The sequence below is a fragment of the Hevea brasiliensis genome, chromosome 9 (assembly GCF_030052815.1).
Source record: "Hevea brasiliensis isolate MT/VB/25A 57/8 chromosome 9, ASM3005281v1, whole genome shotgun sequence".
Taxonomy (NCBI): domain Eukaryota; kingdom Viridiplantae; phylum Streptophyta; class Magnoliopsida; order Malpighiales; family Euphorbiaceae; genus Hevea; species Hevea brasiliensis.
In genome coordinates this window covers 90434871-90461672 of record NC_079501.1, presented here as the reverse complement: position 1 = coordinate 90461672, position 26802 = coordinate 90434871, and the positions used below count along the sequence as shown (strand labels likewise).

General features: G+C 33.7%; 1 non-coding gene and 1 pseudogene across 1 annotated transcript; one reads left to right on the top strand and one right to left on the bottom strand.

Annotated features, from left to right (window-relative positions):
* Window positions 1-494: 494 nt before the first annotated feature.
* Window positions 495-26802, bottom strand: part of LOC110664699 (cytochrome P450 CYP736A12-like) — a 37219-nt pseudogene continuing 10911 nt past the window's right edge.
* LOC131183643 (small nucleolar RNA R71) lies at window positions 12898-13005 on the top strand. The gene has a single exon (XR_009151683.1). It is a non-coding gene; the product is annotated as a small nucleolar RNA R71 (small nucleolar RNA).

The window sequence follows — 26802 nt, the reverse complement described above, 5'->3', positions numbered from 1 at the left end:
TGCTAGTGCTGTTTTGGAGAATGACTCGTCTTATTTTTATTATGCAAATCATATAATAAAATACAAGTAATATTTAAGTAATTATTTATTTTATATTTAAAATAATAAAAATATTTCATAAAAAAGACAATTTTTTTTTTATAAATTTTTAAATATTATGTTATGTTATATAATTTTGTAAAGAAAAATTATTTTATTTATAGTAATATTGTTAATAAATAATTGAAAAAAGTCTTTTTAACATGAATTTCAAGAAATTATGAGATTTTTTTTTGGGATTTCAACTCTCAATTTAAAAAACTTTGATATAAAATTCATAATACATTTAGAAAAAAAATATATTCATTCAATTAGTTTGTTGAATTGCAAACTTTTTCATTATTACAGTAGCTCGATCTTCTTCTCATATATTGGTGATACTTCAGCTGCATGCAGCACCAAGAACATTGTAGAAACTAAGCGTGCATGCAGATCATACAAGATTCACTGCAAACTTAAACATTTTTAACAAGCAAGCGATACTTTGGGACAGCAAGCAAATGGGTTGCTTTGAGCATTGTGAGGGGTAAATTTCTCGCTCATGTCCATTTCATTAGGCGACAAACCATGAGGGAGTTCCCTATCAAAGCAGTGCAATAACTGGCCCAGAACAAGCCGAACAGTGGTGAGGCCTAAGTGCATTCCTGGGCACCCTCTATGTCCGGAACCAAATGGGAGAAGCTGGAAATCATGTCCACGAAGATCTATATTTGTATCCTTGAACCTTTTAGGCAAAAATTCTTCTGCATTATCTGGCAATGCACTGGGATCTCTTCCAAGTGCCCAAGCATTGACCATGATTCTAGATTTGCTTGGAATGTGATATCCTTTAACAATAATGTCCTCTGTGGACTCGTGTGGGATTAATAATGGTCCAACAGAACGCAGCCTCAAGCTTTCTTTGATCACCATATCTAAGTAGGTTAATTTGGGCAGATCTTTCTCCTCCACCATTCTATTCAATCCAACAACATTATCCAGCTCTTCTTGGGGGCGTTTCATCACCCTTGGGTGCCTTAGGAGTCTGCAATTGTCCACCCAACGGTGCCTGCTGAAGTGTCGAATGCACCCACATTCATTTCTATCACGAGTGCCTTGATATTAGCTCGATCAATCTCCTCTTGAGAATTATCCATCAATGAAAGCAACTCGTCAATGAAATCTTTCGGCTGATTTTTCTTGTAATGCGCTTCTTTTGCATGCTCGTTAATTATCTTCTCTAGGACTTCATCCATTTTCTTGCTGAATGCCTTCATATGCCTTGTCAATCCCTGTAATATGAACAACAAGATTTTGTTAAAATTATCTTCTTCTTATCAAGTTTCACTTGGGTTTGAACTTAAATCTTTCATTGGTGACTATAGAGTTATTTAATTTTGAATTATCATATAAGAAATATGTGTAGATGTAGAAATACCTGAAGGTCAAATGCCGATAGCAAGGCACATAATCAATTACATTGAATGCTGCTGCCAAGGGTAATTGACCATACAAGGGTACTATAGCATACAATATACCATAACAAGGTTTTGTTTGAGTTAATTACCAAAACGGTGTGAATTTTGTTGGTGTGGAAAGGTACTACAAAAAACTGCACAAAGACGCTAGTCATACTAGAGTCCCAAAACTGGATACAAATATAAGTAGCGTGCGGCATGCTTTTGCAATGAATCTCTGTGGCTCGTCAAGTCATGGACTGGGAATACTATTTATAACAGCGTGCAGGTCTAGGGATGCCATTTATAATGGCGTGCAAGCTTTGGCACTAACAGAATATTCCGTCACATTAGCATGCAGAAGCGTGGGACGCTAATTATATTAGCGTCTAGAGTTCATTTCAAAATTTCTCCCCCAGCCACATCCATTTATCCACACTAACCCTCAACACTCTCATTAAATAGCAGGAAGATTTTTTTGTAAACTTTCAGTCTCTCATCCCTTTCTTCTCTCATCTTGGTGGAGCATCCTTCTCGTGATGAACCAGTTGGTGTGGAGTAGCCTTCCTACTCGATGTACCAGCAAGGAGAAAAGGAGCTGCAGTGTGGACCAACAACGAAAAAAAGTGAAGTTTGTCTTTGGTTAAAAGAGCACAGTAGTAGTTTGTGTTGGTGCTATGCTCTAGAGCAATGCCTTTGTGTTGTGTATTGTAAATAATGATTCCTTTTAATGGCAAATGATTAATTTCTCTTATATTTGAATAGTTTGAATATTATAGAGAAATATCCTTTAATGAATTGTCAGATGTTCTATTCTTAAGTTGTTAAGAATATGAATGACAGAACATTCTAGTACAAGCATTATAAATTTGGTTCACAATCTGGGATACTTAATTGGGCATGACTTATCTGGGAGGATTGTCACTTATGTTTGTGTCCATGGATTAGTATGTGATACTAATGAGATGGAATGATGAGTCTCATGCCATAAGACAAACATGGTGGGTACTTATAAGATAAATAGGCCGAACCAATGACACAAAATGACTTATACATGGAGTTTACTCTTGTCAATACAAAGTCATCTAGATCATAATAGTGTATATAATCCCTTGACTTGCGATAACATAGTTATCTTATATGCAGGTGGTTTGAGTTTGATACTGCTTTCATACTTTTACTATGTATGGGTATATGGGCATGTGTTGGCTTCGACTAGTTATATACGGAGATAGGTATTAGTCAAGATGAGATCCGTTGCCCTAAGTAAATAGAGATAAAATCTTATGTCCATTTAATTGTTCTTGATGAATTCAAGTTCCTAGCCAGGACAGATAGACTTAGCCGGAAAAGAGTTTCTAAGGAGAAAGTTTTATTAATCAAGAATTAGAATTAAAAGAAAGACATATGATTCTAAGCATAAGAGTTTAACATGGAACCATGACTCTAACTGGAATTGGGATTTTGTAACGGAGAGATTTTAGTATATGGTACGTATGATCAAAGGTTAATGAATTGGAGAATAAATTTAAAACTAATTGGGTAGTTATAGCATATTATGCTAGATGCCAACTATGACTTATGAGAACTTAAATGAAAAGGAAATTTCATTTGAGTTTGGAATGGTTCTAATAATATTAAGGGGTTAATATTATTCTCATTGTCAATTAGTAATGAACCTAGTAGGTCACATACATAAAAGTAACTTGATCAAAGTAAGATTAATTTAATTAATTAATTAAATAGTTTAATTAATTAATTAATTAAATTAATAAATTTAGTTTGCAATAAGATTGCAAAGTCTTTAGTATGACTTGAAACTAAATTTACCTATAGAAGTATTCAAGTTAATATTTAAAGTGTTCAAATATAAACTTGAAGGACTAAGCATCAAGGAAGAAAAGGATTATGGACTTGGTCAAAATTTTACACAAGTTTGACTTGTCAAATTTAGACAATTTGACCACTTTGACTTGGTCAAAAATGGAGGAATTATTTAATTAATTAATGATTAATTAATTAAATTAATTAGTATTTAGAATACTAATTAATCAAATTTAATTTTCTTAACTATGATTAAGGCATGACATGTGGACCAATCAAAGGTTGAAAACTCATTCAATGGTTGAATGAGAGATGGACACTTGTTAAATGCTTTTTAATTAAGAAAATTAAATTAATAAAAGAAAAAAGAGAAGAAGACAAACTCATTTCTTCTTCTTCCTCCTTTCTCGGCTATTCATACTCCTCCCTTCATAACCAAGTTTTTCATCTTCTTTCTAGCTTGATTCAAGGGTATTAAAGGTTAATACACTAGAATTAGCTTTAGAGAAATTGTTTCTCTTCACTTCCAAAGAAAGAAAACCAAAGAAAACTCAAAAATAATTCTTCCTCATCTTAGCCACCCCACTTGGAAGGAATATTAAGGAGTTTTGCTTGGATCAAAGGGCTTTGATCAAGGAGCTTGTGTGGACAAGCTAGAGAGCCAACATTTGAGGGCTTTACTACTCGGATTAAGTGATTAGAATGTGATTCTGTGCCTATTGGGTGAGTTTTCTCCAAAACCCTAACTTTGTGAAGTTTGGGAATTTTGTTTCCTTATGGTAAATTGGGTATGTTAGCAATTGATTGGGACCTAAACTAAGTAATTTGCAATAGTATAAAATGTTTATATGTAATGGCCGGGCCCACTAATGATATTGTCCGCTCTGGACCGAATCCCTCACAGTTTTTAGAACGCGTCACTAGGGGTTACGAACCACCAACTTATAAACCCAGCATCTTTCCCGTGTTTTGCCGATGTGGGATTTGCCTAGGGTGTTACAATCCACCCCCCTTATGGGACTCAGCGTCTTCACTAAGGTTTGCCCCACCATCGCTCAAGGTTGCACGCGGAGCGGCTCTGATACCACAAATGTAGGCCCGGCCCACTAGTGATATTGTCCGCTCTGGACCGAAGCCCTCACAGTTTTTAAAACGCGTCACTAGGGGTTACAAACCACCAACTTATAAACCCAGCATCTCTCCCGTATTTTGCCGATGTGGGATTTGCCTAGGGTGTTACATTATATGTGTTGCATGAAACTGAGGATTTTAAAATTTTCAAATTGCTAACCTTGTACCTATTAGTGAAATTGTTCTAACTTTGGTATAAATTTCCTTCAATTGGAATTAGAGCCACCCTAGTTTGCCATTAGGAATAATTAATCATGTTGTATGATGTGTGGGACAGCCTTGTGTTGCATGAGATGCAATTGGAAATAAGTGAAAACTCAAAAAGAAAATTGTTAGAATTGAATCAGCCATGGTGAGTGATGTGTCCCAACCACAAGTGCACGGATTATTAAAGTAGTATAGAAAAAGATATCGTTCCCACGGAGAGTTGTGTTTTCAATTGAATTTTTGATGTAAAATAAAATATGTTAAAATTGTATTTTAATCAAATTAATAAAAGAAATTTAGGAATTTGAAGCATAAGGTATGAAAATACAAAACTAAATTCAAATAATGATAATATTAATAATGAAAATTAATAAAATGAGATTAAACTAAACACTCAAAAGTAAAATTCCAAGCAATAATTGATAAAAGATGATTCTGGAGTTAAGGGTTCATATTTAAGTCATTTTGGGATTTTCCCTAGCTAGCCCAATCCATGAAATTTATGGGTTTAAAGGAGATTAATTCTAATGTAATGGCCCGGCCCACTAGTGATATTGTCCGCTCTGGGCCGAAGCCCTCACGGTTTTAAAACGTGTCACTAGGGGTTACGAACCACCAACTTATAAACCCAGCATCTCTCCCGTGTTTTGCCGATGTGGGATTTGCTTAGGGTGTTACAATCCACCCCCCTTATGGGACTCAGCGTCCTCGCTGAGGTTTGCCCCACTATCGTTCAAGGTTGCACGCGGAGCGGCTCTGATACCACAAATGTAATGGCCCGGCCCACTAGTGAAATTGTCCACTCTAGGCCGAAGCCTTCACAGTTTTAAAATGCGTCACTAGGGGTTACGAACCACCAACTTATAAACCCAGCATCTCTCCCGTGTTTTGCCGATGTGGGATTTGCCTAGGGTGTTACAAAAATCCTTTGAAAACTCTTTTGAGTAAGACAAAGAGTGCCTTAATTAACTTAATCCTACTTTCATGGAGTTAAAATTAACCAAGACCCATTAGGTTCTTTAATCAATCTATTAAAACCCTCTTAACCCTTAGTCTATTTCTAGATCTAAGTTAATTAAGTCTAATTTCTTGATTAACTATCACTTAGTTTTCTCCTTTCGGTGCTTCAACCAAGGATTAAGAACATAACTTAATGGGGCCCTTCATTAAGCATGTGAATAAGCACACAAGAAATGGATTAAACCTCATAAATTTCATTAAATTGGAACTAACCAAATTCAAATCCACAAAAATAACTAAAATATTATATCCCTTACTCCAGAATCAAAGAAAACTACTCACAATCCATGTTTAACACAAGAAATTCTAAGTAAAAGAGGAAATAAATCATGAAAATAAACTAAAACTAAAGAAACCCGATACAAGAAAGGTAAGAAATATGCAAAAAAAGAAGAAAACTTTAAATCTGGTCTAGAAATGAAGAGGTGACGTTTTGCTCTCTAACTTCTGACTCTTCCCCTGCTGCTGCTCCTTTTTTTTGTCTCTTCTCCCTTTCTAAAATGAGATAAGGGCCTATTTATATCTTTTTCTGACAAGTAGCCCTAAAATGGTGTGTTTGAGGTGTGTTTTCATGTGGGAATCTTCTGCCAGCTCATTATTAAGACTCTATAAAACTGCATAAGTGGACTGCATAAGTTATGTAGTCCCTTATGCAGTTTTCGACAGGTTTCTGAGCCCTCTGTGTGAAGCTGCATAAGTAAGGAGTAAGTTTGCATAAGTCATGCAGTGACTTATGCAGATTTCGGCAGGAATGGAAAAATTGCTTTTTCTCCCTATGCAGAACTGCACAACTTATGCGGTAAGTTATGTGTAATTTGGCCACTGCATAATTCAACTTTCAAACTTGTTTTTGATATCTTTGGCTGTAGAAATCACTCCTCACTGGCATAATTTCTTTTTAGTGCCTCAAAAACACCATTTTTCCTACAAAACAAAGTAAAATTACAAATTAATCCAAAAATTGACAATCATGAAAAACTATCTAAATAACTAATAAAATTAGCTACAAGTGACTAACAATCAAGTAAAATTGTCATGAAATTAAACCTAAATGACTATGCAAAATGCATGTATCAAATACCCCCAAACTCAAGTCTTTGATTGTCCTCAAGCAAACTTTAAAATATAATGCAATTTTTAGGGGTGCCTTGTCCAAAGAGCTATGAAAATCACTTATTAAAGTAACTTAACATACCTTTAGCCATACCAACAATCCATATACCCATCCTTCAAGATGCAAAGAATTTAATGCTTATCCAAGCTTTCACCGCTTAGCCATCAAGTCAATTATCATAAAAAATTCTCAAACCAACCAATCAAAAGAGAGAGTCATGCTCAAAAAGAATTCTAGAACAATCAATAGCCAAAGTGTCTCTATATAGAATGATGGAATTTAATGAGTGAATGAATAAATTTCCAATCCCATAGGCAAATTTCCTACTCCTATCTCCACTAATGTAGCAAGTACTATCAAGAGATCAAAGATCTTTTTAGGAATGTAATGGGGCTATGGGGTTCAAAATGATGCTGAGAATAAAAAGGGTAAAAATGATTCAAAGCATGAGAATATTTTCAATATTGAAAACATATGGTACACCTCTTATTACTTTTTTTCTCTCTCTTTTTTTTTTCTTTTTTTTTTTTCTCTTTTTTATAATTTTTCTTTTTCTTTCTTTTTTTTTTGCTTTCCTTTTTTTATATATAAAGAGGAGAGAAATACACAATGAGAATTTTCAATTGCTAGCATATTTTACAAAATACATAAAATGGAGGGACACTGTGATACTTTAAGCTTGTATCTTGTATCTTCTCTTGATGATTGTCCCTAAAAATACCACCCCCAAACTCATTTCCTTTAATTACTTTGGGTGTATTTCTTTTAATTTGAATGACAATAATGAAAAGTACATACATACTAGCATTTTTACATCATGATAAGCATTTCTTCTCCCTTTTATTATTTTTTTTCTTTTTCCTTTTTTTGTTTTTTTTTTCTTTTTTTTATAGTATACCTAATATTATAAATAATTATTCTCATGAAAAGGGTTGGAGTGTTTGGTTTATTGGCTAGGTAGCAACAAGAGTTTCAAGAAAAATTAGGAATATAAAGGCTCAAAAGGGTTTGCAAGGGTTAATTTTAATTAGGAAAAAGGCCAAAGGTTTAAAATGAGAAGGTTTAAATCAAAGAATGCCTAATCATCTCTCTTTTCAAGTACAAGCTGGTATTTCGCCTCGAAAGGTTTAGAAAATTTGTTCTAGGATTGGTGAGACATCACTTAACTACTTTTTATCCTATAGCTCTCTCTAAACACTTCCATCTCCAAATGACTAGTTGGGTGGCTTTTTGGCTAAGAAGATATAGGCAAACGACAATCACTTCAAAACTTTGCACCTTTTAGGAAACTTTCAATCCACGAACCCAACTAAAGGTAAGTCAAATCACTCTCATAAGCAACTTCCTATAACTCAAAGGACTTGGCAAAAATTTTATTTTATAAATGCATGATTCCTAAAAAAAATTGAGCAATGCATTAACTAAATAAAATAAATCTATTTGTAATATCTCTATGGTATGATTCCTAGATAATGTGTAATATATGTATATATGTACAATATAATGTATGCAATCTAATTACAATGTATATGTATGCTAATGAAATGGAAAGAAATGTTTTTTTTTGGTACTATTTCCTATATTAAAATGTGAAAACTTTTTGCAAAAATCAAAATTAAAACATTAATGCATACCCCCAAACTCAAAATTGGACATTGTCCTCAATGTCTAAGGCGGTGCAACATTAAAATTCAAACCAAAGAGGAATAACCAGGAACAGTTAAATTTTAAAGCAAAAAGAAAGAGTTACCTGGTATGGGGCAGTGTTTTATCATCTACAATGTGAACTTAAAAGATGATGGTGATGCATAAGAAAGCTGCATAAGTTATGCAGAATAAATGCTGTGCAGAACAGGTGCATAAGAAGAGTGCATAAGCTGTGCAGTATGGCATGAGTTGCATAAGGGACTGCACAGGCTATGCAGAACATTTGCATAAGTAGTTTCACAGCCTGTGCAGTATATTGAAAAGTTGCAGCATAATGATATCATGAAAAACTTAAAAACACCAGCAGAGGTATGTAAATATGTACAATGTATTGACAAGTATGCACAAAGGGGCAACAAAGGCAATGAGAAGCAATGAAAAACCAATGGAATAGCCATCCAATTGTACTTCAAGAAAATAGAATTCAAGACAAACTAAAATTGTTCCAACACATCTAAAAAGAAAAGCTCCTAGAAGTTGAACAAGAGCAAGATAAAAATTAATCTATTTCTATGGTTTTGCCCTTGTCCAAAGGTGCTGCTAGAGGACTGGATGGAGCTGGCTGCTGCTGAAGATTGCTTCTTGCTAGAGGAGGGAGATTTGGCTTGTGGGGTTGAGGTAGAAGCACCGACCCCTTGTCGTGTGGAAGCCAAAGTTCTGGGGTTTTTGGGTGTAGGCTCTGAAAGTGGAGTAGCAGGTGGGTCTTTTCGTTTTGCGGGAGGGGGTGCAGAGGCTATGGGTCGGGTTGATTTAGACTGGATTCTCCTTTTATATGTGGATGTAGGAGGAGGTGGAGGGGTTTGTTGTGGAGGAGAATCGGGATTGGGGGCTTGCATGGCTAGGGGCGTGACTTGGAGAGGAGAGCCTTGAGGGGAAGGGGAAGGCATTTCCATGGTGGTGGTCGATGATGGTAGGAATGGAGGAGGGAAGAAGAAAATAAAAGAGATAGAGGGGAAATTAGGTATCGATCGGCGAAAAGGGGTGTGGGGAGAGGGATTGATGCCGAGAAAAATGGGAAGGAGGTGAACAGTAATGACGGGAAGTGGGAGGTGGGAAAAAGAGTGTGCCGAAAATTTTGATTTGCACAGGTCGTGACAGTTTCTGCATAAGGGGAAAATGTTGTGCATAAGTTATGCAGGTTCTTATGCAAGTTTCGGCTAAAATGGGAAGTCAGAAAAGTTGGTCGTACAAAAGTGCATAACTTATGCATTCTCTTATGCAAGTTTCGGCAGAAAAGGAAATCCCAGAAAATTTGGTTATGCAAAAGTGCATAAGCTGTGCACTTGGTCATGCAGATTTCGACAGAAATGAAAATGCAGGATTTGAAGTTATGCAAGAGTGCATAAGTTATACACACACTTATGCAAGTTTCGGCAGAAATGGAAAGTCTGAAAAGTTGGTCATGCAAAAGTGCATAACTTATGCACTCTCTTATGCAAGTTTCGACAGAAATAAAAAATGGCAAAAATTGTGGCGGTGCAGAATTGCATAAGTTTCGGCAAGAAATGAAATGGCAAAAATTTGGTTATGCAGGATTGCATAAGTTATGCAGGATTGCATAAGTTATGCAAGAGCTTATGCAGGTTTCGAAAAAAAAGAAAAATGGCAAAAAATGAGACCTGAATGCTGCATAAGTTATGCAGTTACTTATGCACATTTCAACAAGATTCAGATTATAATAAAAAATGTTTTGCAAGTTTGAAAAATACACTAGAATGAAATGTAACCCTGTGAAGTATAAATCATGAGAAATTATCATAAAAAACACATCAATATATACAAAATCTATCACAATTGCACCATACAAGCTTGTAGAAGTAAGTTCTGCATAAGAGACATTTGTGAATTATGCCATTTCAACTCAAACCCTACAAATCAACATTCTAGCACATTAAAGCTCAATAAAAATCTGCACAAAGTTGCACTTATCCACAAAAGAAAATAGGCTCTCCAAGTTATGCCAATAAAATGCAGCATGTGCAAATTGAATCACACAACCCAAATAAGTTCAAAACCACTAAAATGACCCACTTACCATCATATTAACATGATAAGCACAGATATATAAAAGATACATGCCCAACCTCAACAAAGAAGCAAATAGCATATGCTGCAGACCCTTTTTGCTGAAAATTTTTTCTGCATAAACCAAAAAGGGGTCCTGGACAGGAAGCAATGAAAATAAATCAATCTCAGAAGAGTTAATGGATAAAATATCATATTAAGAGTTACTCTCCAGTAGTGCAACAACCTTCATCCACTGAAATACATCTACAAAAGACAAAATTCAACAATGTCAAAAATTGAATTTGGGGAGATTTAAGACAAAAATAAAAGTAAATCAACAAAAACAAAATAAAGAACTTGGGGTGCCTCCCAAGAGCGCTAATTTATAGTCCTTAGCTGGACTCTTGTCATGTTTCATGGTGGCTGGAATTGGAATTTATTGCCTCTGTTTCCAATAGGTGCTTCAATGTATCTATACTTCATTTTCTTTCCATCACATGAGAAGATCCTTGTTGCTTTGTCTAAAAATCCAACCATTTCTTTCTTGACAACCTTTGGTGCATCTTTTTCTTTGAGAGATGGTTGTTTTGCTTCACTTTTCTCCACTTGCTCAACTTGAAAGATTGGTGCCATAGGACAAGGTGGATTACTGTTCAAATGTTGTGCAAATGCAGCCTCTTTTGGATTTTCATCATTGACACTCCCTTCATGGATAAGACAACTTTCAAGAGAAGCCTTCGGATAGCTCTTTCTAAAGTGCTCTTTTACTAACTCATCAACTATATCAATTCTCAAATAAAAGTCTACATCTTCATGTTGCTTCTTCTTATCATTGCCAATGTTGAAGACTAAATGATCCTCTCCGACTCTGAGAGTAAGCTTTTCACCTTTCACGTAAATCAAAGCACCAGCTGTAGCTAGGAAAGGCCTCCCCAAAATGATTGGCATATGAGAATCCTCTTCCATGTCCAAAATGAAAAAGTCAACTGGGATATAGAATTTTCCAACCTTCAGTGGTACATTCTCCAAGATCCCTTCTGGATACTTAATTGATCTGTTTGCCAACTGAAGAGAAATGTGGGTTGGCTTAAGATCTCCCATGTTGAGCTTCTCATAGATGGAGAGGGGCATAAGGCTTACACTAGCCTCTAAATCACATAAAGCTTTTATAGAACATGATTCCCCAATGTGGCATGGAATTGAAAAACTCCCTGGATCCTTGAGCTTTGGAGGAAGTTTCCTTTAGAGGATAGCACTGCATTCCTCAGTTAAGGCTACAGCCTCATAATCTTCAAGTCTCCTCTTATTTGAGAGAATTTCTTTTAGAAACTTAGCATGAGAAGGCATTTGGGAAAGAGCATCGATAAAAGGCACATTTATATATAGCTTCTTCAAAACCTCTAAGAACTTCCCAAATTGCTTATCACGCTTGGCTTTTTGAAATCTCTGTGGAAAGGGAAGCTGTGGCTTGTAAAGCTCTGGAGGTATATATTTCTCTTCTTTCTCTCCAACCTCCTCTTTACCTTTTCTTGCACTCCCTTTTTCACTCTTTTGCTTTTCATCTCTCTCAACATCTTTCTCATTTTCTCTCTTCTCAACTTTTTCACTCTTCTCAGTATGCACTATTTTACCACTCTTCAGTGTGATGGCATGACATTGCTCCCTTGGATTTTCTGTTTGACTAGGAAGTTTCCCCATAGATTTGGTACTTGATGAGCATGCTTGTTGTGCAATTTGATTTTCCAGCATCCTATTGTGTGTTTGCATTTGTTCCAGCCTTGCTTTCATCTCTCTCATCTCTTCATCATGCTTAGTTTAGTTAGCAAGAATTTGTTGTAATAAAGCTTCTGTGGTAGAACTTTGTTCTTGCTGTTTTGGTAGAGGTGCAGGATTTGCATTCTTTTGCTGAAAACTAGGTGGTGGTTGCCTAGGTTGTTGGTATTGATGCCCTTGTTATTGTGGTGGAAAGTTCTGAGTTGAAGCTTGATTTTGCTGATTCCCCCATGAAAAATTGGGATGATTCCTCCAAGCATAAGAAGGATAATCTACTCCACAGCTCATTGTTCCTTTGCATAAGCAACTTGTTGAGAACTTCCAGAGCATGATGATGAACTGACTAGCATACTTAAATCCTCCATTTTCTTAGCAAGGACATTAGTGAGTGCATCAAATTTGGCATTGATCATGTTGAATGAATCAAGCTCATACATTCCAGCAACTTGCCTTTTTTGAGTTGGAGTTGACCCTCTTGGACTACTCCATAGATGACTGTTCTTTGCTATTTTCTCTAACAACTCATAAGCTTCATCTTCATGCTTAATGATGAATTCCCCTCTAGTTTGAGCATCAATGATTCCTCTGATAGCAGGAGTGATATTTGTGTAAAAATTCTGGTTTATCATCCATTTAGGAATGGCATGATGTGGACATTGTCTCTCCAACTCCTTCCATCTCATCCATGACTCATAAAGAGTCTCATCTTCTCTTGGTCTAAAAGCAATCATTTGATTCCTCAACTCTTGAGTTTTTCTAGGTGGAAAGTATTGGGCAAGAAATGCATCAGTGAGCTGCTCCCAATTTGTAATTGAGTTGTGAGGTAAAGAATCAGGCCAATCCAATGCTCTATCTTTCAAAAAGAACGGAAATAATTTTAGCCTTGCTGCATCATCAGACACTCCTGGCTGCTTTTGCATGTCACAGATCATAACAAACTTCTTAAGATGAGTATGAGGATTTTCTAAAGGATGACCTCCGAATTGAGAATTCTGAATCATTTGTAGTACTCCAAAATCCATCTTGTAACTATTTGCATCAATTCTTGGTCTTGCTATACTCTCTCTTAAGTCATCAAAATGAGGAAATGCATGATCCATCATACTTCCCCTAGGCACATTAGCATTTACAACTTCTTCACCATGAGCTGCATTTTAATTGTTTTGATCATTTTCAGCATTATCACCACCGATTCCAACTCTTTCTTCAGCCATTTCTTGTTCAATTTTAGCTGCTCTCAATGCTTCTTTTCTTCTTCAGGTTTCTTTCTTGTTGGCTCTACAAAACTTCTCAATTTCAGGATTAACTAATAAGGATGTGTCACTTGTGCTTCTAGCTCTTCTCATAAAAGATTAAGAGTACCTAAAAAGAACAAACAAACACAAAATGAAAAGATAACAAAGATAAAACTATAAACAACTAAAATAATCAAGAATTCAATCTTAAATAAACAACTCCCTGATAACAGCACCAAAAACTTGATGTGTCCCAACTGCAAGTGCACGGGTCGTTAAAGTAGTATAGAAAAAGATATCGTCCCCACGGAGAGTTGTGTTTTCAATTGAATTTTTGATGTAAAATAAAATATGTTAAAATTGTATTTTAATCAAATTAATAAAAGAAATTTAGGAATTTGAAGCATAAGGTATGAAAATACAAAACTAAATTCAAATAATGATAATATTAATAATGAAAATTAATAAAATGAGATTAAACTAAACACTCAAAAGTAAAATTCCAAGCAATAATTGATAAAAGACGATTCTGGAGTTAAGGGTTCATATTTAAGTCATTTTGGGATTTTCCCTAGCTAGCCCAATCCATGAAATTTATGGGTTTAAAGGAGATTAATTCTAAAATCCTTTGAAAACTCTTTCGAGTGAGACAAAGAGTGCCTTAATTAACTTAATTCTACTTTCGTGGAGTTAAAATTAACCAAGACCCATTAGGTTCTTTAATCAATCTATTAAAACCCTCTTAACCCTTAGTCTATTTTTAGATCTAAGTTAATTAAGTCCAATTTCTTGATTAACTATCACTTGGTTTTCTCCTTTCGGTGCTTCAACTAAGGATTAAGAATATAACTTAATGGGGCCCTTCATTAAGCATGTGAATAAGTACACAAGAAATGGATTAAACCTCATAAATTTCATTAAATTGGGACTAACCCAGTTTAAATCTACAAAAATGACTAAAATATTACATCCTTACTCCAGAATCAAAGAAGACTACTCACAATCCATGTTTAACATAAGAAATTCTAAGTAAAAGAGGAAATAAATCATGAAAATAAACTAAAACTAAAGAAACCCGATACAAGAAAGGTAAGAAATATGCAAGAAAAGAAGAAAACTTCAAATCTAGTCTAGAAATGGAGAGGTGACGTTTTGCTCTCTAATTTCTGACTCTTCCCCTGCTGTTGCTCCTTTTTTTGTCTCCTCTCCTCTTCTAAAATGAGATAAGGGCCTATTTATATCTTTTTCTGACAAGTAGCCCTAAAATGGTGTGTTTGAGGTGTGTTTTCATGTGGGAATCTTCTGCCAGCTCATTATTAAGACTCTATAAAACTGCATAAGTGGACTGCATAAGTTATGCACTCCCTTATGCAGTTTTCGGCAGGTTTCTGAGCCCTCTGTGTGAAGCTGCATAAGCAACGTCTGCATAAGTCATGCAGTGACTTATACAGATTTCGGTAGGAATGGAAAAATTGCTTCTTCTCCCTGTGCAGAACTGCACAACTTATGCGGCAAGTTATGTGCAATTTGGCCACTGCATAATTCAACTTTCAAACTTGTTTTTGATATCTTTGGCTGTAGAAATCACTCATCACTGGTATAATTTCTTTTTAATCCCTCAAAAACACCATTTTTCCTACAAAACAAAGTAAAATTACAAATTAATCCAAAAATTGACAATCATAAAAAACTATCTAAATAGCTAATAAAATTAGCTAAAAGTGACTAACAATCAAGTAAAATGGCCATGAAATTAAACCTAAATAACTATGCAAAATGCATGTATCAGTGAGACCATGCTCACATTCAATTCAACAAAAATTGAGAATTTTGCAAACAATTTTTTTTTGTTGACTTATTTTATGGTGTTAGACATGTATAACATGTTGTTTGGAACCATTGGAATCCAAGAAAAATCATGAAAATTGATTAAAGTACTTAATGGCCAAGGTGGAATTTCCATAAGGCTAATGTTATGAACATTGTGTTTGATCAACTTTTATAACTTTTCTTGGTAATTAAAATGTTTATCTAAGTCCCAACATCAATATAATATGATTGTGAATGTTATTCATATATGGTAGATTTAATTTTGAATATTAGGTATTTAAAATTAAATAGTATATTCATGTGATGAATGTGGAAATGGCATGAAAGGTGATCATGGACTTTAGGAGACCAATGTAATGTTACTCTTATTCATTTCTATGGGATTGTAATAATTAATTTTAATTTTTACATGGGTTGTATCATAAGTTTGTTGTGATAGCGTTAAATTGTAATTTATTTATTTGAACTTGTATGCTCAATTTTCATTATAATTTTCACCTTAGAATGCCAAGGATAAATGTTGTAATTGGCTATGGTAGATTTACAAGAAGAAATGGAGCTTTATACATTGATGGAGATTAGTGAGAGCGTAACCTTCAAGAGTTGAAGAATTGTGAACAACTTGCAAATAAATGAATGTTAACCTAGGATGTCCTTGAATTCAATCCTTGTGGCCAGGATTGAATTCCCATAGAATAGTCCATAATTATGCCTTTTACATTACCATTGTATAAATATATGTATGTGTGATATATATGTTCATGATGTACATAAGATATACATGAAAATGGCTAATGTGCAAAATGAGACCAAAATTAATTAAGTCGGCCAAGAAAATCTTCCAGCAAAATGATTAAGTTGGTGATGGTGTAATTTGAAAATTGCATTATTGCTCTCCACTAGGGCAATTATTTAAGAAATTTTAAACACTTACATTATTTGCTATGGTTATATAGAGATGATGTATTTGGTTTAAGAGATTTTCTTAAAATAATTGTTAAGCATGTGAAGTTGTGAGTATATAAAATACTTCGGTGGCCAAGAATGGATGTACTTGAAGTTATTAAGGTTTAAATTTGCATTCTTACTGACTTAGTGGACTCAACTTAACTAATGCATAGTAGGAATTATTTTTAATAATATATATATATATATATATGAATGTATGTATGTATATAGTAATAGTATAATACTATTAAAATTAGTAAAAGTTATTGAAAAAAAGAAAAATTAATAGAAATTTGAGTTTTTAATAAATAATAGTAAAGAATGTAGAGAAAATATAATATAAATTTATAGTATTAAGATAATATTCAAAAAAATGAAAAAATTATAAATCTAAATTATGGACAAAAATAAATTTTATATTAAATAATATGTAATTTTTGTATAACAAAATATAATAGTTTAATAAGTTGAATAGAAAAATTTAGTTTAAACTAAAATAATAGTTTAAGTTTATAAAAATTAGTAAAAGCTATAAAAAAAAGAAAAAAAATTAATAGAAAAGTGATTATATAATATATTATACTAAAGAATGTATAAAAAATATAATATAAATTTATATTATTAAGATAATATTTAAAAAATGAAAAAATTAGAAATATAAGAAATAGCCGAAAATAAATTTTATATTCACAAAATGTAATTTTTGTATTACAAAAAAAAAATAGTTTAATAAGTTGAATACAAAAATTTATATTAACCTAAAATAAAAGTTTAACTTTAGAAAAATTTGTAAAAGCTATATAAAAAAGAAAAAATTCGTCCAAAATTGAGTTTATAATATATTATACTAAAGAATGTAGAAAAAATGTAATATAAAATTAATAAAAAAATATAAATTATATCCGAAAATAAGTTGTATATTAATTAAATTTTAAGTTTCATATAAAAAATATAATAATTTAATAAGTTGAATAAATAATTTTACATTAACCTACAATAATAGTTTAAGTTGATAAAAATATAATATGTAAAATTTATAAAAATACAATAATTACAGTAGTTTGCAAAAATATAATACTTAAAGAAAAAAAAAGCAAAAAAAAAAAAATGTGGTGAACCTGATTGTTTATCTAGACAATTGTAGCAATTCATACCGATTCTGATAATTCTAAGTTGTAATGTTAAATCAAACAGGATCTTCATCCGGTTCATTTTTTTTTTAACAAATAAATTTGAATACTTGTTGTGAACTAGACCATTTATGCTAATAGTTGTTGCGATTATTACTGGTTCTAATAATTCTGAGTTGTAATAGTAAATCGAACCAGATCTGCATCTGGTTCGGTTTAATTTGTTTTTTTTGCAATAAATAAAATTGAATACTTATTGTAAACTGGATCATTTATGGTGCAAGTTGTAGCGATTCTTATCGGTTCTGATAATTTCGATTTGTAATGTTAAATTGAACTGAATTTTCATCCAGTTAGGTTTTTTTTTTTTAAAAAAAAATACAATTGAATACTTGTAGTGAATTTGACCATTTATGCGTACAGTTGTAGTGGTTATAACTAGTTGTAATAATTCCAACTTGAAATGTTAAACAGAACCAGATCTTCATTCGGTTTTTTTTTTTTTTCTTTCAACCTTATTGAATGCTATTAATGATAATTTTTGTTATGCTTCATTTAAATAATTTAGTTCTTATTTAATCAGAAAATGTCAATTCCATCTTTTACTATTTTATAATGGGATATTGAAATTATTATGGATGATTTAGGCTATGACTATTGTGGGGGTTCATCTACGGTCATTACTACTGGTAGACGCCTGGATTTTGATACTTTAGGTATGAAAATAGTGCGTAGAATTGGTTTTAAAGCTGGACATGAATTTATATCGAATATCTTATTCACACAACCCATTGTAGGAGATGGTTCAGTGAAATGGGATTGCATGAGCTTGGCTAAAGATGATGATGTAAATATGATGTTTCACTTCATTAATGAAATTGGAGGTATGTCATCAATTGAATTATATATTGACATTTTTCAACTGGATGCATCCGAATATGATGTTGATGAAGCGGGACCATTAAATGTTGGTTCCACTAATCCAGGTGCTTATAAGGATAAAAGTGATGAGACCATTTTATGCTATCAATTGTCTCAAATTGATGGCAATACAGTTGAGGAGAAAGTGATAGGGATGACTAAAGAAGGTGCATATATTTGTCCAAGTCGATTGGTGAACAATTCAGAATCTGCTCCTAACAGTGATTATTATCTGAATGATGATGAGGACGAAGAGGATTATAAAGAAGAATGGATTGACAATGATGACACAGACATAATTGAGGATGTTGATCATCATAATGGCCTACTATTAGACTTGCCTTTGTATTACAACACTTATGTTGTGAACCCAATAATGCCGCTTGTTCCTCCTCTGCCTTACTTTGAAATTAATTTTTAATTACTAACGGTTGATCCATGGTCAAAACTGCCATGTAGTTCAATGTGGGATCCATAAAAGGAGTTTGAAGTTGGAATGTTATTCCCTTCTAGAGAGTCCATCCAAAAAGCTGCCAAAGAATATTATTTACTTAGGCACCATGAGTTTTGTAATGATGAGACAAAGAGTAGAACATATGCCATCAGGTGCAAAGATAGAAATAGCAATTGTAAATGGAGGATGCATGCATCATGGCGGGAAGGATGTGATATATGAAAAATTACACAATATAACGGACACCATAAATGTGTTAATCCATCACTCTCGCAAGACCATAGGTAATTGGATAGTTGATTTATATCTGAGTTCATCCAAGCTATTGTACGAGAACAACCAAGTGTGAAGATAGCTATGTTACAAGCATAAATCAAAGATAAGGTTGGATATATGTCGAGTTATTGGAAGACCTAGAAGGCTAGACACTAGGCAATTGTTAAGATCGTTAGTGGTTGGTAAGAATCTTATGGAGGATTGTGTCGATTCATGAATGCTTTGTGCAAACACAACCCTAATTGCTCGTTCTTGACTGAAGATAACTCTCTTTTTATTAATAATAAATTAGATCCTGAATATTGAGTTTTTGATGGAATGTTTTAGGCGTATAAACAAATAATTGAAGGATTTAAGCATTGTCGGCCAGTTATTTTTAGAGGTTATTTTCATAAACTTAACATTTTTATATGGAAAGTACAAAGGGTGCTTATTTTGTGCGACGACACTAGATGGCAATAACCACATTTTTCCAATTGCGTAGGCAATAGTTGATTGTGAAAAATTGGGATTGGTTCATGTCTTGTTTGAGGGTGTTTGTGATAGATCATAAAGGTATTTGTGTTATATTAGATAGGCATATCTATTAAAAAGGCAATGCAGCAAGATTGAAGGCAACCTTCTGATGGATATCATAGATGTTAGACCTAGGGGTCTTAATCTATGTTTTAATGATAATAAATAATTAATGTGCTACTAATATATTTTGAAAGTGTTTGTATTAAGATTGTAGGTCTCAAGTTCAAAATTGATAAATTGCTTCAAATCAAGATTGAGAGGGAGCAAAAAATTGAAGCAAAGATCAAGGAGACACTACAATGTAATTTTTTTTTTTTTTATCTTATAAATCTCAACTGGTTGGTTATGTTAGCTCAAGTCTAGGTTTCTCTAAATTTCTTACTATTTCTATTTTTAACTTTTTCTTGACCAAGGGGGAGTAAAATGAAATTTTCACTTTTGAGATATGCAAATTTGTTTTTGAAAGTATTTTCATTTAAAATTTTATCAAATTAGCTTTCCAATGGTTCAGACAGAGTGAAAATCCAAGTTTGGGTCAAAAAGTTATGAGTTTTTAAAGCCTAAGTGCTCTTTTGTGCCTTTTTTGTCCGGAGAGCACTTCGGCAACCAAAGTTGGGAACTTCGACAGCCGAAGTTCATACTTTAAATGATGGTTTTTGAGTTTTTAAAGTCTAAGTGCCTTTTTTATTCAGGAAGCACTTTGGTAGCCGAAGTTGGGAACTTAGGCAGCCGAAGTTCACTGTTTAAATGACGTTTTTTGACGTCCCAACCTTTAGCCGAAGTTCACTGTTTAAATGACATTTTTTGACGTCCCAACCTTCGGCAATCGAAGTAAAAGACTTTGACAGCCGAACTTGAGTTTCTGAAACTCGACAAAATAGGGTTTTAGGTAGCTGAATGGCTATATTTGCATTTAATGTACCCCCAACGGTCATTTTCTTGCCAAAACTATAAATAGATACCATTTATTGCTGGAAGGAAGTGACAATAACTATTTCTTTGAGAATTTATTGTGCTCAAAAGATTTTTTCCTCTTCTCTCTCTCTAGAACTTGAGCTACCATAATTGATTATTGAAAGTTTGATAGTTTGAGCTGTAATTTCTTTATTCTGAGAGTTTGTTTAAGGTTGTTGTGAGGATTTATTGTTACTTGAGTGTAATAGAGCATTAAATTGCTCTTGAGTGTAAAGGGATTTGTAAAAGAGCAAGGGTTTGCTCTTATGGTGATTATAAGAGGTTTATTCTTCCCTCAAAGAAAAATTTTAGTAGAGTTAACTCTCAAGGAGGGCCTTAAAGAGAGAATGTAGGCTTGAGATAGCTGAACCTCTATAAAATCTCTTGTATTCTTTCTTTTCTTCCTTTTCTTATGCATTTCCATTGGAAATCTCCAACTAGCCTTCAAATTTTTAATTAACACCCAATTCACCCTCCCCCCTCTTGAGTTGCCATAAGGGACAATAAGTGGTATCAGAGCAAGTATCCATTCAATAAAGATTTAATCATCTTGGAGCAAAGATAAGTGGCAACACTCAATGCACAAGAAGGTCAATCAGTGGTGAGATCTCCTTTTTTTGATGATAATGACTTGTTGTATTGAAAAAATAAAATTTATTATTTCCTAAAATCAGAAGGTGTTAATTTGTGGGATGTTATTGAAAATGGGCCATTCACCCCAACTAAAATAGTAGATAGTGTGCATGTAGCTAAGCCAAAGGATGAATGGAGTGAGAAAGAAAAAAGAAGAGTAGCACTAAATGATACAGGCATTCATGTTTTATTTTGTGCACTAAGTAGAAGTGTATATAATAAGGTTTGTATGAAGTCCACAGCAAAAGAAATTTGGGATGCTTTGGTAGTCACTCATGAGGGTACTAGCCAGGTAAAAGAGAATAAGATGGATTCCCTCATCTATCAATATGAGTTATTCAAGATGAAGTCAGATGAAACCGCAAGTCAAATGTATGATAGATTTGTGGAGATCATGGGGGGAATCAAATCTCTTGGGAAGACATTCACAAATGAGGACCTAGTAAAGAAGATACTAAGAAGTCTTCTTAAGGAGTGGCTACCCAAAGTAACCTCTCTTGGGAAATCTCATTGACTATGAGATGACCTTAAAAAAAGAGCAAGTGGAGGAACCCAACAAGATCAAGAAGAACATTGCCTTTAAGTATCTTTCGAAAACTCAAGTGATGAAGATGATGAGTATGATGAGGAAGATTTGGCTTTAGTGGCAAGGAGAATAAGGAAGATGCTCTTCCAAAATAAGAAATTCATCTCAAAGAAGAATTTTAAAAAGGACAAGGGTAAAAGTAGCAAGAAGGATCCTCCCATATACTTTGAATGCAACAAGCTGGGTCACATTAGAACGGATTATTCCAAATTGAAGAAGCCTTTCATGAAATTCAAGAAGAAGGCACTTGAAGCAACATGGGATGAACCAAGTGACTCCAAAGATGAGGAGATTGGTGATCAAGTTGCCCAAATGTACTTCATGGCAATGAGAAAAAGCTCCAATGAGGTAACTTTAAATGATGATGTTGTTAAATTTTCTTATGATGAGCTAGTTAGTGCTCTTAAAGTTATGAATGATAAACTAGAATTAAGTCATAAGAAAAATAAACGATTGAAAAGTGAGCTTGCTAGTTTAAAGAAAGAGAATGAGACTTCATCTAAGGATGATAGACCTTTAGATAATAGCATGCAAAAATCCTTAGATGAGCTCTCATTAGAAAATGAGAAGTTGAAAAATGAAATTATTGAGCTAAAAACTTCTCTTTCCAAATTTGCTAAAGGAATGGATAAACTTGATGCAATTTTGGACTCTCAAAGGTCTCCTAGCATCAAGTATGGACTTGGCTATAGCAAATTTGCTCAAGCACCTCTTTCTAAGACTATATTTGTTAAAGCATCTAGTTCTAGTGAGCCTAGTCTCTAAGTGCCTAGTTCAAAGGTGTCCAATCCTAAAGGACAAGAACCAAAGTAATCTAGTGGCAATGAACCTAGAAAGACCTCATATCATCATCATGTTCCTAGAAAAAATGCAAATAGGACATATTCATCTAGGAAAGTTGCATCTAGGCCAAACCACCATAAGGGACATGCTACTAAGCCTCATAACTATCATCACACTCACCATGCCTCATGCTCACATGCACATAATGGACATAAAAAGAATGGTCACATGAGACCATGTGCACACTTTCATACAACCAAGAATTAAAAGGTTTAATGGTCAATGTCACTATCGTGGCAAATTCGGTCACACCAACTATAGGTGTGCCATTAGAAATATCCATCTTGGATATGTTAGAACATTTTATTCAAATGATGGAACCACTAACCCCCAAGGACCCACGTACATTTGGGTACCTAAAGTAAATTAAATTGTCTTGTGTAGGTGTGTTTGAAATTCTCAAAGCTTGAAAGCAAGTGGTATTTGAATAATGGATGTTCAAGACACATGACCGAAAATGCCGACCTTTTCCTTTCACTTGAAAAGAAAGATGGAGGTGGGCAAGTAACCTTTGGTGACAATGGTAAAGGTAAAATTGTGAGGATAGGTAACATTGATAAGGAAAACTCCCCTATTCTTGACAAAGTACTCTTGGTTGATGGTTTAAAACATAATTTGCTTAGTGTTAGTTAATTGTGTGATAAGGGTTGTAGAGTCATTTTTTAGTCTAAATCTTGCTTTGTGTCTAAAATGTGTGATAACAAAATGTTATTTATTGGTGAAAGAATTGAAAATATTTATGTTATTGATTTGTATGCTTTGTCTAACAAAGATGTCAAGTATTTTATTTCTATTAGTGTTGACTCTTGGACTTAGCATATAAGGCTTGCACCTGCTAGCATGGACCTTCCTGCAAACTTGAACCAGGATAGCTAGTTGATGGGCTTCCATAGATCAAATTTCAAAAGGACAAGGTGTGTGGTACATGCCAAATGGGTAAGCAAGTCAAGAGCTCTTTTAAATCTACTCATAAGATATCCACTTTTAGACCTCTTCAATTATTGCATATGGATTTATTTTATCCTACTAAAGTAGCTAGCTTAGGTGGTGCATATTTCACTTTTGTGATTATTGATGACTATTCTAGATATACTTGGGTTGCATTCCTTGCTCATAAGGATGAATGTTTTGATCTTTTTAAGAGATTTTCAAAAAAGGTTCAAAATAAAAAAGGTTTTCAAATTTCTTCTATTAGGAGTGATCATGGTAGAGAATTTGAAAATGAGAGATTTGAAAAATTTTATAACTCACTAGGGATCACTCATAACTTTTCTTCTCCTAGGACTCCCTAAAAAAATGGTATTGTTGAAAGAAAAAATAGAACTCTTTTAGACATGGGGAAGACTATGTTAAATGAATATAACATGCCTACTTATTTTTGGGCGAAAGCCATTAATACGGCTTGTTATGTTTCACATAGAGTTTTGATTAAACCTATTTTAAAGAAAACTCCTTATGAGCTATGGAATGGCAATAAACCTAAAGTAGGTTATTTTAGAGTTTTTAGTTGTAAGTGCTTCATTTTGAATATTAAAGATAATCTAGATAAAATTGGATCTAAAACCAATGAAAGTATCTTCTTGGGGTACTCCATATCTAGTAAGGCATATAGAGTCTTTAATAAAAGAACTTTAGTTATTGAAGAGTCAATGTATGTTGTATTTGATAAAGCTAACCCCTTTGTTCCTAGAAATGATATTTCTTATGATGATGATGTTGTAAGTAATTTTGATGAGTTGACTCTTAGAGATCCTCAATTTAGTAAAGATCAAGATTAACTTAAGGAAGATCCCTTAAAGGATTTGGGAGATGATGAAGTTGAGCTTCAAGAGCAACTAAGTCAACTAGTTCCTCATCAAGGAGTTTAAAAAGATCTACCTAAAGATTGGACCTTTAAGAAGGATCATCCTAAGGACCTAATCATTGGTGATACATCAAAAGGGGTAACAACTAGATCCTCTCTTAGAAATATATGTAATAACCTTGCATTTATCTCTCAAATAAAACCTAAAAGCATAGATGAGGCCATAAATGATGAGGGTTGGGTGCTTGCAATGCAAGAGGAACTCAACTAATTTGAAAGAAATAATGTTTGGACCTTAGTTCCTAGGCCAAAGGACCATCCATCCATAGGCACTAAATGGGTGTTTAGAAATAAGTTAGATGAGAATGGAAACATAAGTAGGAATAAAGGCTATAACCAAGAGGAGGGCATTAACTTTGATGAAACTTTTACCCCTGTAGCTATATTAGAAGCCATTAGAATTTTTCTTGCATATGCATCATACATGAATTTTAAACTTTTTCAAATAGATGTTAAAAGTGCTTTTCTAAATGGCTTTATTGATGAGGAGGTATATGTTGAGCAACCTCCTGGTTTTAAAAATTATGAGTTTCTAAACTATGTTTTTAAATTGACTAAAGCCTTGTATGGCTTGAAACAAGCTCCTAGAGCTTGGTATGAAAGACTTAGTAACTTTCTTTTGCAAATAAATGGTTTTTCAAAAGGAAAAGTTAATACAACTCTTTTTGTTAAAAATCATGAAAATGACATCCTTTTAGTACAAATATATATTGATGATATTATATTTGGTGCTACTAATGAGTGTTTATGTAAAGAGTTTGCTAACACCTTGAAGAGTGAGTTTGAGATGAGCATAATGGGAGAATTCAAGTTCTTCCTTGGGCTTCAAATTAAGCAAGCTAAGGATGGCATCTTCATCAACCAAGCAAGTACACTAAAGAGTTGATCAAGAAGTTTGGGATGGAGAATAGCAAACCAGGTAGAACTCTAATGAGCACAAACTCCAAACTTAACAAGGATGAAAAAGGAAAACTAATTGATAAAAAGCTCTATAGAGGTATGATCAGTAGTCTCTTATACCTCACGACGGGTAGACCAGACATCATGTTTTTTGTATATTTATGTACACGTTTTCAATCGCGTCCTAAAGAGTCTCATTTGCATGCTATTAAAAGCATTCTCAATTACTTGAATGGCTTATTACATTTAGGTCTATGGTATCCTAGAAAAGCATCTTTTGATTTGTGTTCCTACTCGGATGTCGACTTTGCTGAAAGCATCCTTGATAGGAAGAGTACCTCAAGAACTTGTTAACTCCTAGGATACTCTTTAGTTTCTTGGTATAGCAAGAAACAAAACTCGGTTGCACTTTTCATGGCTGAAGCAGAATATGTGGCTGTAGGTCTTTGTTGTAGTCAAATTCTTTGGATCAAACAACAATTATGGGACTTCAAAGTGTCTCTTGATCACATTCCTATTAAATATAATAACACAAGTGCAATCAATTTGACCAAGAACCCCGTGCAACATTTTAGAACCAAGCATATAGACATTAGACATTATTTTATACATGATCATGTGTTGAATGGTGATGTTGTTCTTGAGTTTGTTGACACTAATCACCAATTAGCTGATATATTTACAAAACCTTTATGTGAAGATAGATTTAATTTCATTAAAAGAGAATTAGGCATGCTTGATAACTTTAATGCTTAAAATTGTGATGATTGAATGTGTATATACTTTTTGAAAATTCTTGTTAAATTGGTGTATATTTGGTGTTTTAAGATTTGTCTCAATGTTTTTCAAAATTTTTATGTGTTAGAAGTTTTATTTATTTAAAAAGAAAAGGTTTTTGATGTTGCCATGGCCCTGAAAATGTGTTTTAAAATTTCAGACTCAGGTACTTTAGGCAGTCGAAAGTCCTTATTCCAGCTATCGAACCTTAAAATCCTAATTTTTGAAAATGGGCAGAAGCTGTTGTGGCAGCCGAAAGTCTTCTTTTTGGCTGCCGAACATGGAGTTTATAAAAACCCTTCTTCACCTTTCTTCGACATTTTTGGTGGCCCTTTATTTATTTTCTCCTTTGCGCTTCACCTTCAAATCATCTCTTCTAAACACCATTGCCTCTCCCTCTCGTATATTCAGTTTTTACTCAATATTTTCTTTGTTTTACTCTTCAATTCACTCATTTTCAAAGGTGTTGGCTACTGAGTATATGTATATATGTACATGTGTGTGTGTGTGTGTGTGTATGTGTGTGTGTTTATGGCATCATAGATTCTGAAGTCCAATATTGAAATTTTGCGGAATTTAAGTTATTGATCTTTCTTGTTGATTAGTTAGATTTCTTTTTTACTTAATGGTTCATACCTATGCTTGCTTTATGATGTTGCATACATATTATAATT